The sequence below is a fragment of the Cricetulus griseus genome, chromosome X, assembly GCF_003668045.3.
Source record: "Cricetulus griseus strain 17A/GY chromosome X, alternate assembly CriGri-PICRH-1.0, whole genome shotgun sequence".
Taxonomy (NCBI): domain Eukaryota; kingdom Metazoa; phylum Chordata; class Mammalia; order Rodentia; family Cricetidae; genus Cricetulus; species Cricetulus griseus.
In genome coordinates this window covers 116,477,869-116,490,348 of record NC_048604.1, presented here as the reverse complement: position 1 = coordinate 116,490,348, position 12,480 = coordinate 116,477,869, and the positions used below count along the sequence as shown (strand labels likewise).

The 12,480-nt window shown below is 41.2% G+C and overlaps 1 long non-coding RNA gene across 1 annotated transcript; it reads left to right on the top strand.

Moving 5' to 3' along the window:
- Positions 1-571: 571 nt before the first annotated feature.
- On the top strand, positions 572-12,224 carry LOC103161215. Its single transcript, XR_003488452.2, has 2 exons — positions 572-690; positions 11,910-12,224. It is a non-coding gene; the product is annotated as an uncharacterized LOC103161215 (long non-coding RNA).
- The last annotated feature ends 256 nt before the right edge of the window (positions 12,225-12,480 follow it).

Sequence of the window (12,480 nt, the reverse complement as noted above, 5' to 3'; positions counted from 1 at the left end):
ACTTTGGTCTTTCCTGGGGTGCAAGTGGAGAGGAGATGGAGGATCTGTGCATGCCTATCCGTAAGACAAGGGTGCTTTCTTCCTTTATTCAGGTAACACAACGTAAATAGACATTTTCTCCAAAGTGAGTTTCATCAGCTTAAAAACTTTTTAACTAGTCTTCAGATTGATGACTTTAGATCCAGATTTATAGGTCCTTGCAATATCTTATCCTTTACTAGTTGAATTTTCATGTATTTGTATTCTGTCTTTCTCCAATACATACAGCTCTTTGCTCACAAACCAAAATGGAATTCAGAGTTTTATTAAAGACAGTAAGTTAAATGGGGATGGAATGCAAGTTCCTCATGACTAGAGCGGTGTCTTACACTTTAGTGGGTTCCCTGTACCCATTGCATTCCTCAGCAAAAGGCTAATGCCTAATAAATGCAGGGGATTTTGTGAGCTCCAAGCCACTTGTGAGTCATCAGTTTCTAAACAGCTAATTGGTAGTCAAGAGGGAGCTATAAACGGAACTAGGCCACATCGGGACTGGGAAGCTACTCTCTTTTCAGTTCTCTAAGTGTGGTCCAGCAGCCACCAGCATCAGAATCACGGTGGGCGGGGAGGGGAGCTTAAAATGTAAATCCCTGGGCTTCGCTTGCCTCTGACAATTCAGAATCGCAGGCAAAAGGCTCGGGTTCCCAGCTGGTAAGTTAGAGAAACTGGGCTCTACATTGGGTAGATAGGTGCTCAGAATAGAATGCTGCTTCTACTGCCGACTCGGGCCCAAAGAGACTGATTCGGTGAGATTGAGAGAAGCCAGAGGAAACCTTGAATAAGAGATAGACGAAATCCTAAAAGAAATCCACTAAATAGCCAGGAGGTTTAGAAAAAATCTCCAAGCAAGAAAGGAATGTGGTTTGGTGGCGAGGGGAGCTAGGCAGTCGGCCAGGCTCCTCAAGCCAAGGGGAGCATGCTGTGCTGAGAAGCCTTAGATGTCTTTGCAGTTCCTCATCAGCAGGCTCACCCCAAACATCTGCAGGACTAAGCCAAGAGTACAAACAGAGGCCCACATACCATATGCCTGAATGTTTAAAAGTTATATATCAAACTAACAAATGTTTAAAGAAAAAAGGGTTACTTGCTTCTATCTTCCCAAACAAACTGTCATAACAACTTAGAAGGCCAGGTGTGAATTTAGTTGGCGGTGGGGGTGGGGGCTCAGTCCAGTTCGCGGCTGGAATTTGGTGGTGCACAAGACTGGCACTTAGTCATTTCTTCCTCTTCCCCACACACTGCACTGAGGGAACCCTGGGGCCGATGTGGGTGATGTATGTGGATCTTTCAGCTTCCCCTCCAAATATCTTCCTCAGATCCACCCGATTCTACCCTCAAAACAGCGTCCCTGCTCCCTTCCCATCTAGAGGCCTGAAGACTGGCTGTTTTATACAGATCTTGTTGTATATAGATATAAGCCATTGGATATTGATCATGAAAGAAGGCTCAGGGCCTCTGGGGTGGGTATTTAAGGGCCAGAAACCCAGGGACTGTTCTCAGTGGTTGGCAAATTTTGCGTGGGAACACCCCTTCAAAATTTCTTACTTTTGTTTGATAAGGAGTGGTGTGGTCAGAGAAAAAAGCCTCTAAAACTCTAATTTTCAAACTTCAATTTGCTTATCAGTCATCTGGGAATCTTATTAAAATGCAACTTAGGTTTCCTAATTCTGTAGGGGCATTAAAGAGTCTACATTTCTTCCTTCCTTCCTTCCTTCCTTCCTTTCCTTTCCTCTCTCTCTCTCTCTCTCTCTCTCTCTCTCTCTCTCTCTCTCTGTCTCTATCTCTCTTTCTTTCTTTCTTTCTTTCTTTCTTTCTTTCTTTCTTTCCGTACTAACCCTAGTTCCCCTCCATCCCCTTCTCCTATCCCCCGACCTTCCCTCCTCTCCCTTCACTCCTCAGAGGGGGTAAGGCCTTCCTTGGGGAGTCAACAAAGTCCAGAATACCAAGTTGAGGCAGGACCAAGCCCCTCCCCCTGTATCATGGCTGAACAAGGTATCCCACCATTGGGAATGGGCTCCAAAAGGCCAATTCATGCATCCAGCATAGCTCCTGGTGCCACTGAGAGCCCCCCAACAGATCAAGCCTCATGACTGTCATCCACATGCAGAGGGCCTAGTTGGGTCCCAGAGTCTACATTTCTAACAGACTCCCAGTTGATGCTGATGCAGTTGGTGCATGGACCACTTTATGAGTATCAAGTTTCTGAAACCTCAAACACAGATCCTTGTAGGTCTGGTCTAAGTACTGATGATGACAATGACCATATTTCTGGAAGCCAGACATTTAATGAACTCTTGCTGGATTATGCAGGCAGCTGATAAAATGGAGGGAAGTGGAAAAGAGAGGAAAGGAAGAAATGAGAAAGAAGAATCAAGGCAGGGATAAAGAAGGAAGAAGGAAGAAAAGGAAAGAGAAAGGTCTTTGCCTTAGATTTAGACACTTGTGTTAGGACACACACACACTCACACACACATATATACATATACATATACATATACATATACATATACATATACATATACATATACATATACTCATGGTGATTTACATGCTACTGCTGGGCTTTTACACACTTTTTTCTCTTTTTTCCACCTCTGTCTTACATACTTCAAGGGCAATAACCAAGTGTTGCTATTCCTTTCTTTACACTAAGCTCTCTTTCATTCAGTCCTAGACAGAATCACAGGTATATTGACTCAGGGGATGGATTCTCCCCCACCATTATCCTGTCTGTTAAATACAAGAAACATTCATTTGGAGAGGCTGTGAATCTTCTGGAAATTTCCATCTCACTAAAGATTCAGAGAGTCAGTTGGCACTCCCTTCATACCCTTTAGTTATTAAATCATAAACTTTAATTCAAAGCATGTTAAAGAACCCAAAGGAATTTTAATTTGATGTGAATGACTTTCAAATCTGAATGAAAATCAGATCATATAAAATTATGCAATCTCTATTACTTTTAAAGGATAAAAATAATCAACAACCATTGTAAGACTCCTGTGTAATGGAACTATACCTTATATTTCCTGGCCTAATGAAAGAGCCATGGTGGGGGTGATTCCCAATCATTTGAATGTGACTTGATATAACTGGAATATTTAAATTGGTGACAGTTTTTAAAGACAGGTCAGTTGTAGTGGCATAGTCCAGGTAGTACCTGGGAGATATTATCTTATGATACTTAACAGTGGAGTCCAAACTAGTTAGGGTGAGTACAGTGAAGGTTGTGAGAAAGCAACTTCTATTTGTCAAAATAAGCAGTTTGCTATTTAAACACAATGTACTACCCTAGATCTGTTCTGAGAGTTAATGTGGGGCTAGATGTGGTAGCACACATCTTTAGTCCCAGCAAGTGGGAGGCAGAGGCAGGAAGATCTCCATGAACTCAAGGTCAGCCTGGTCTACACAGTAGGTTCCTTGGCTAGCCAGGGCTACACAAACAAACAAAAGAAGTAAACATGCAAGATCTTTTTAGGGTGTTTGGTAGAGAACAAGTGCTATTCCATATACAAGCATCTGTCTACTTAGTCATCATTGTTGCTACATGACCTGTCACATTCAGAACAATACCCAGAGTAGCAGGCATAGGGAGCCACCAGATTCATACAATGAATAAGATCAGCCTATATTGAACTCAGTCATGTGAGAAAGAATGTTCTGTGGCTTAGGTTCACAGGCTTGAAGAACAATGGTTCTTGAACTCCAAAAACTATCACAATCCCAGTTTGTAAAGACAGTGCTGCATGCCTTGAAGTTTGATTCAACAGGTCTAGAGCAAGACCAGAGAAATTGCCTTTTAATGAGTTCCCAGGTGAAGCTGCTACTGCTGCTGTTGAACTGCCCTGAAGGACCATTTGTTGAGAACCATTATAGTGTTAAAATCTAATTACATATGCTACAGTTCCGATTCCACCTTAATTGTAACTTGCTCAATTTGACATTTGCATATTGGCCCATAGTTTCTTAATGGTATCATGATGCGTGTCCTAATTCCACTACTAAAAGAACTATTCCCTTGGAGTTGGCTGTGGTCTCCCATTTAAGAACTTCCCACTCTGAAGACATGAAAACACCTAAAATAGACCCAAGCTTACCAACTGTGCCAGTTAGTTCTTGTCAACTTGACACAAACTAGACAAAGTATCTGTATTAGAGTGCTTTATGGGCATGCCTGTGGTGGCATTTTCTTAATGTTGAAGGGCCCAGGCCACTGTAGGCAGTGGCTTCCCTGGACAGGTGGGCCTAAGCTGTATAAGAACAGTAGTTAAGCCAGGTGTGGCTGGTCCGGGGCACATCCTTAATCCCAGTACTTGAGAGGCAAAGGCTGGGAAATGAGTTTTGGGATAGCCAGGGCTACATAGAGAGATAAAATCTTAAACAAACAAACAGAATGGTAATTCAGCAAAATTAGCTGTTACCGACTAAGAGCATTCCTCCACAGTCTCTTCTTCAGTTCCTGCTTTGAGTTCTTACCTGGGTTTCTTCGGTGGTGTATTATGGACTATAATCTGTGAGCTGAAATAAAAACCCTTTCCTCTGCAGGTTGGTTTTGGTTAGCATTTTATCATAGCAACAGAAAAATCAAACTAGACAACTAACCATTATTTTAGGATAGAGTTTCTCAAATTTTCTTAATGACTGACAAGCATGAGAAAATGCTGTTTTCTAAGCCTTGCCCTCAGTGATTCTAGTTAAAATAATCAGAGAGAAAATGAAGTACTAACAGCTTCCATATTTCCCCCAGTCATTCTAGTTGACTTAAATTTGAAAAGTCTTGGCAGAAATGAAACAAGGTGTTACATGATCAGACTGTGGAACTGGTTACTACAATCCGAACACAGTGATAGTTAAAGCATCAGAAACATTAGCTGCTTGAGTTTCCTAAAGTCTGGCCTTTGGTGTGTAGATTAGAAGAAACCATTCTTGTGCTTGGAGTCGTCTTTTCATTGAGCACTGAAAACAAATAATGTTTAGCTGAGTTGATTGTGTGATCTTCAGAATTATTATTTCTACTGGAAATGCAGCAGCGGCATTTTCAGTGTGTGTGTGTGTGTGTGTGTGAGAGAGAGAGAGAGAGAGAGAGAGAGAGAGAGAGAGAGAGAGAGAGAGAGAGAGAGAGAGAGACTGCCCTCAGAGGTGTCAGAGTATCCTTGAGCTGGAGTTACAGACAATGTGAGCCACCTGACTTGAGAACCAGGACCTCTGGAAGAGCAGCAATTACTTTCTTAACTACTGAGCCATTTCTCTAGCCCCTATTTTTACTTTTCACTCAAGCCACCGGACAATTCTGTCAGTTCTAACAACAAAGTACAATCAGAGCATAACCACTTCTAAGCTGGCATTACCATTGTCACTGTGATTCCATCCACCATAATTTTCCTGACCAGCACTGTTCCAATAGGCTCTGACTATTCTCCCTACTTCCACTAGTGACCTTACAGTCTCATCATGATCATCCAGGAGCCAGAGGTGTCTTTCTTAAGAACCCGTGTTAGGTTATTTTGTTCCTCTGTTTAAAACCCTGTCACTTTCAAGCTCATTCACAAAGTCCTATTTCCTTTGTGTGGTCATGAAATTCTCTGTGACTTTGTCCCACTACCTGTAGATCTTAATCATTTGTTAACTGAACTCCAGCTACAAACTCTTTGCTGTTTCTAGAAGGTTCCATATTTATATCTACTGTTTCTTTAGACCCTAAATACACTCCCCTAGATGGGCACATAGCTCATTTTTCTGCTGAACTCAAGTTTTTACTCGGGGTTTTCATTTCATCAAAACTTTTCCTGACCTTTTCTGCGTCAGCATTCATATCTATTCATTCCCTCTGTTTCACTTTCCCCTGTCATCTATTATTACATTGTACCTCAGTTTGGATCCCCTGAAAACACAACCTAAAACAAGAGCCCCACTGAAAGTAATTTGATTGGGGAGTGAAAAAATGAAGAGAGTGAGAAAAGGTGCTTTAATGAGGCTGCCACTTGAGCCATGGGTGCTTGGTTCCACTGATATAGCCTGAAAAATACATAAAATATTTGGTCCACAGTGCTCAACTTACCTCTGAAAGCTGACACATTCACCCACTTGGACTGGACTTACCTGTGGAAAGAGTATTTCCAAGGTTGGGAGACGGTCCAAAGCAGGCATTTTCTGTTTTACAATTACAGACCATGGAGAGCATGAAGGCAGGTCTGTGAACACTTAAGGAACATGAGTTTAGAGGCACCTGCCATCTGTACCTCAAGGTGAAATTGGAAGTGGGCTGATGGGAAGTATGGTAGGGTACAAATGAATCTGTTTCATCTGATATATAGAGCCATTAATATCTATTCCTCTAGTAGAATATAGCCTGTTGGGTTTTTTCCTAAGTCGGGTTTCCTAAGGCACAATTTACATGCAGTAGTATTCAATCATTTGAAATGTAGAGATCAGAGAGTTTGAGAAATGTATTCAGTCATAGATCCACCACCATTAATCAGGATATAAAACATTTCTAACACTCTAAAAGTTACTCTGTGCCCCTTTGCAATCAGTTTCCTGCAGCTACTGGCAAACACTGATCTGCATTCTGCCCCTGTAACACTGCCTTTTTCTGGCCACTGCTCTATAAAAAAATCATCCAGTATGGCACTTCATGCCTGTTTTTTTTCAGTTAGCAAATTTTTTATATTGATCAATGTGATTGCATATAGCAGTGTCTTTTTTCCTTATTAATAGTACTCTATCATAGGGATATACTATGGTTAGGTGGGCCGTCCTCCAGCTGATAGACATTTGGGTTAATTTTTTTCTATTATAAGTAAAGCTGTATGTAGGTCTTTGAACTGATGGTTTCATTTCTTTGAATAAATATATCATACTAGTTCTGATGGGCTGTGCTCACTGCTTGGTCCATAGTAGAATATCAATTAATATTTGTTGAATGAATGGACAGAATTGCCATATTCAGGGTTATGAAGAGTAATCCTGATGCCCAGGAAGACTTAAATAAAATCTGAGAATTAAACTACATGCACTACGTAGATGTCTATAAACATCTTATCTGAATAGCTTCTGGGACAGCATCAATTTCTGTAATAGAATTCATGGACCAGCACTCTTCTGTTTCATCAACTAATCCCCAGACCTCAGCAGGCTCATTTTTACTGCACAGAGGTATAGGGCTTTTTAATGCTCTGCAATGTACACCAGTTATGCTCCGGTTTGCTTGTTTGATTTACATTCTAATTCATCTTTTCACCACTTGATTTCTTTTAGGCCTTAGGCCTATGGACTCATGCTGTCTGCCATTGCCATGCTATCAATAGATGCAGGACCAATGTTGTTAAAACAAACTTATCTGCTCCTTCCCTCCCAGCCAGTACTTTCTCAACAGTTAATGGAATCCCATGGGCAGCCAACCTAATCTGGCAGTTTATGAACTTTTTTTTTTGTTTTTTCGAGACAGGGTTTCTTTGTGTAGCTTTGGAGTCTATCCTGGCACTCACTCTGGAGACCAGGCTGCCCTGGAACTCACAGAGATCTGCCTGCCTCTGCCTCTGCCTCCCGAGTGCTGGGATTAAAGGCGTGCACCACCAATGCCCGGCCAGTTTATGAACTTTTAAACAATGTGTTCTATCCTTGGCGCCTAAGTTCACTCCACATTTTCTCACAGGTTGTTACCACTTGAGTTTTGCTTGATCAACCCAGAGGGCAATAGCAGATACTTCACTCACTCCTGTCTCTATCTACAGTAGTTTGTGGAGGTCCAGTAGTGTCTCACAGATGCTCACAGAACATGCTTGTTCAAATATATTTGCATTTGCCACCCCTCACTGGGAACCTCATTTGTTCTATAATTTTCTACTAAGAACTGCCTTTAAAGCCTGATACCTGTCCACATTGATGAAGGAATTTCTCTACTCAGATTCACACACTAAACTTCTCTGGACAGTTTAGTGTGTCCTATAAAAAAGTCTTTGTGCCTGAGGAATGCATGTAGCCTCCCCTCACAGACACACCCAAAATAATTTCTTACTAGATTCTAAGCATGGCTTCATCCAATTATATTTTGCATGTTTTTCACATGCAAAAATAATCATCACAAGTAGCATTCCTTGGTCAGGTGCCTTGTATCTATTCAGTATCATTTTTTTTCTTCCCACACGGCTATAGTGCACAGGTAAGCATAAGTTCTAATGGATTTTTACCTGCTTGGTAACAAGTAAGAATTTTTCAGTGAGAAGGACCTCAGTGAAGCTGTAAGGGCAAAGTTAAAAAGTGTTCTCAGGAATTATGGGAAACAGATGTGACCCGAAGACCTGAGGAATTTTTGAAAATTCAGCTCCAGACTGAAGTCATCCGTGGCTTCCAGGCTTCCATCTCTTTGATCCCATCACCTTAAATGTTCCAAAGCCCATGCAATATCTGATCCATTTATCAAATTTCTTTCTTGTTTTTGTTTTTCCAAGAAGGGTCTCACCATGTAGCTCTGGCCACCCTGGAACTCCCTCTGGAGACCAGGCTGGCCTCTAACTTATAGAGATCTGCCTGCTTCTGCTTCCCGAGTGCTTTGATTAAAGGCCACTATACCCAGAAAATTTCTATATTTCTGTAAGACATCAAAAGGTTCTATATTCTAACATAAAAAAACTGGCACCAAACACTTGTCTCAGGTTCTTGTAAAAGAAAAGGTAAATTTACCCAGAGTTTGTTCTTAGGAAAGAAGAGCCAAGGAACTAGAAATCAAAAAATAATCATAACAACTTATAAGAAGGGTCAGCAATGACAAAAGGTGATGTGCGAAGGTCACGCGGCCTGAGAAGAGTGGTCACTTTAAACAGAGAGCTTAGAAAAGAGCTGGAAAAGGGTGATATTTATGTTCATATCCACAGTGTGATAAGCTGTCCTCTAGATACATAGTATTCAGGACCAAGGAAGAGCAAATACATAGGCAGTGGGTGAGAATGGGCCAGGTTAAAGAGAGAATGAATGTTCTGAGATTGAGAACAAGAAGCAAGCCGGGTGGTGGTGGCGCATGTCTTTAATCCCAGCACTCAGGAGGCAGAGGCAGGAGGATCTCTGTGAGTTGGAGACCAGAGTGGTCTACAAGAGTGAGTTCCAGGATAGCCTCCAAAGCCACAGAGAAACTCTGAAGAGAGAGAGAGAGAGAGAGAGAGAGAGAGAGAGAGAGAGAGAGAAGAAAGAAAGAAAAAAGAAAGAAAGAAAGAAAAAAAAGAAAGAAAGAAAGAAAGAAAGAAAGAAAGAAAGAAAGAAAGAAAGAAAGAAAGAAAGAACAAGAAGCAAGCACTACAAGCTGAGAGGGGCAAAGCAAGCAGCATCTGAGGCAGGGCCCTGCAGACTTTCAGACAGGGAGTTTCATTTACTACCAAGTGGAGTGGAAAGCTGTAGGTTTATAAGCAGAGGAGTGTTCTGATTTATGCTTTGAAAACAGTTATTTGTCTGCTGCGTGGCAAATGGAATATGGGAGGGGAGCAAAACTGATGAGCCATCCTGTACCACTACCCAGACATGAATACAGAGACTGCACAGAGGCCAGGGGAGAGTGTCAGTGACCGAGGAGAAAGAACATAGTTGCAATTGCTTCTCCTTTCTACGGTCCAACTCTCTCCTCACACAAAGTCAGGTGCTTTGTGCCTGCTTGATTCCTCCCGGTCTAAGGCCTTCTTATGGGCTTGTGCCCCAGGGGAGGCTACCTGAATTCCTCAAGCACAAAGACTTTTGATCAGCTTGTCCATAGAGCCCGCCAGACACTCCAAAGCCATTGAAGCACGATCTGAGTTGTATATTTGGCACTCCACCTGCATATCAGGGGGGATTTAAGTCAAAGAGAGACAAGCACAAGGGTGAAAATTGTCCCAGCCTAGTTAAAAGAAACAATCTGGTCTGGGGAAGGAGTTCAGGTGGGGGCAGAGATCAAACAGACATTCATGGGATCTGTAGCCTTCTCAGTCTCTCTGACCATTTTTGGCAAAGAGAGACGTGGGAAAATCATCTAAAGACCATTCATGGTCAAGAATCACAGAAAATGTGATCATCTTTAGTGATTAAACTCAAAATGGGAGTTTTCTAGTATGAATTTGAAAAACAAAATGAGGAGGGCCTAGGTTTGGCGACATAGTCTCTATTTCTATAATCATGGACAACTGTTCAAGTTCCCTAGAAAGTATGCAAATCCTAAGGCTGTTTTTTAAACCTCCATGTACTTTAGAAGGACGAAGTGCTTTCACATCTCTGTACCACCCCCAACAACACAATACATGAAGCATTTCACACTATCAGGAGCTCCAATTTGATCACTTTCTTTCCCTCTTTTTTAAAGAAATGTGCAACAAATTGCTTTTTCTAATTAAGGTAGATGAAGACATAAGCATGCACACTGCTTACCACTCTGGGATAAAATTGACTTTCAAATGATATTTAATGGACCAGCCTGACAGTAATGTTCTGCATTTCCACACAGGAGGCTTGGATTTGATTTTCTTACAGGAAGGAGGGGTGTGTGTGTGTGTGTGTGTGTGTGTGTGTGTGTGTGTGTGTGTGTGTGTGTATGTGTATGTCTGCGCATATATGTGCATATGAAGTACATATGTACTCACATGACAATGGTGATAGAAAGAGGAAGACAAAGAATAAGGATACTTTATCCAGAAATCTTCTCTGTTTTTGGAAAAACAAGACATTTAAATTTTGTCTTTGCAAAAGACAGTGGAGAGGAGAAACAGGATGAGAAAGTGAAAAGGTGAGGATAGACGTGTACAGTGGATCATGTAGTCAGCAAACATTACCACAAACACTTCAAACTTGCATGCAAGGACTTGCTGAGCTTTTACTAAAATTTAAAAAGCTAGAACCAGGAGAGATGGCTCACTGATTAAGAGCACTGGCTGCTCTTCCAGAGAACCCGGCTTCCATTTCCAGCAGCAACATTAGTCAACACAGTACTACCTCTATAACTTCAGCTCCTTCTGCAGGCACCTGCACTCATGTGGCATACATGCACACACACACATGCACATATACACATAAACAAAAATAAATCTTTTAAATGGAAGATTAAAATAATAACAGCAGTAGGTGGCTGTAAAGATGGCTTAGCAGTTAAGAGCACTTACAGCTCTTATAGAGGAGCTGAGTTCAGTTTCCAACACCTACATGGTAGATCACACCTGTTTGTAGCTGCAGTTCCAGAGAAGCTAAGAGCCAACATTTTGACTATTGTACAATTGCTTTGCTTGCTGTGAACAAGATAGCAATGTGTTCACACAGATTTCAGGGAAAGTGTATCTCTACTCTTCCAAGCACACCTTCCCTGTCTAAGAACTTTCCCATTATTACCTTTAACTTACCATTTTGGAAACTATTGTGTCCTTGTGAAAACTTGGAAGTCTCTCAGATCCAAGGTGTAGGCTAAATCAGTGGAAAACTTCCATAAGTTAAAAAAATTAATACCATGATTCTTCCTCAACAAGACAATATTAGCTGCCAACCAGCTTTAAGTAGTAAATTACAATAGGCCAGGCTGGGGATGGGGGTGGGGCAATGGTGTGAATACATAGCTCCTAGGGACAGTCCTCACTGCACTTGAGCTCAGCTGACCTGAAGCCCATCCTCCAGCATTGAATGGAGTATTTGGGAAAGAGACGGGTCTTTTGGAATAAAAATGTGCTAAGATTGGATACCAATACTGTTTTCAAACTTTCTTGCATTCTGTTATAATTATTACCAATGGAGTCAGCCAAACTTCTATATTTAAATCATTTTTGTATCAATTAAACTATTCTTTTAATATATCTTGTCTCTCCTTCAGTTTCCCTTTATTTAATTTCCTTAGTTAATTTTTTTTGTTTCTTTTGACCACCATATGAAAGGCTGAAGACAATGAAACTATTAAGGCAGAATGCAACCATGCTTGTCAATGGGCGTCTTTGTGGGCCTGGGAATGAAGACAGCAGCAGTACCACAGTACAGAATCATAAATTTTCCATTGAAAAAGGGATACTTATGTGAACAGAAACAATCATCTCTGAAGGCTCACTCCCAGGGGCAGCACCAGAAGAAACCTCATGAGATTTCCATGCATAACCAGAGCAAGGAAACGTGATTTGTGGATTCTCGTGTTATAAATGCTACTTCTGTTGATTTTCTGTAAATGTCATGTGAAATAAATTGCACTATAGCTTGAAGATTGTTTTGCAAGTAAAAAATGTTTAGGGTGGCATTTTCCTTTAGAGGAATGAATTGGATACTGAACTAAAAGGATTGGACAGCTTTATTTGCCATGCACTTGTTCAGATCACTATGCATACATACTTTCTGTGTTTTCTTCTTCATGCTAGAACATGATAAAGTCAATGACTTTTGAGCACAGGAGTTGCGACATATGTTATCATGTAGCCATTATTTTGTTTCTGCATTTAAAAGGGAATATTTTCCCCTTTG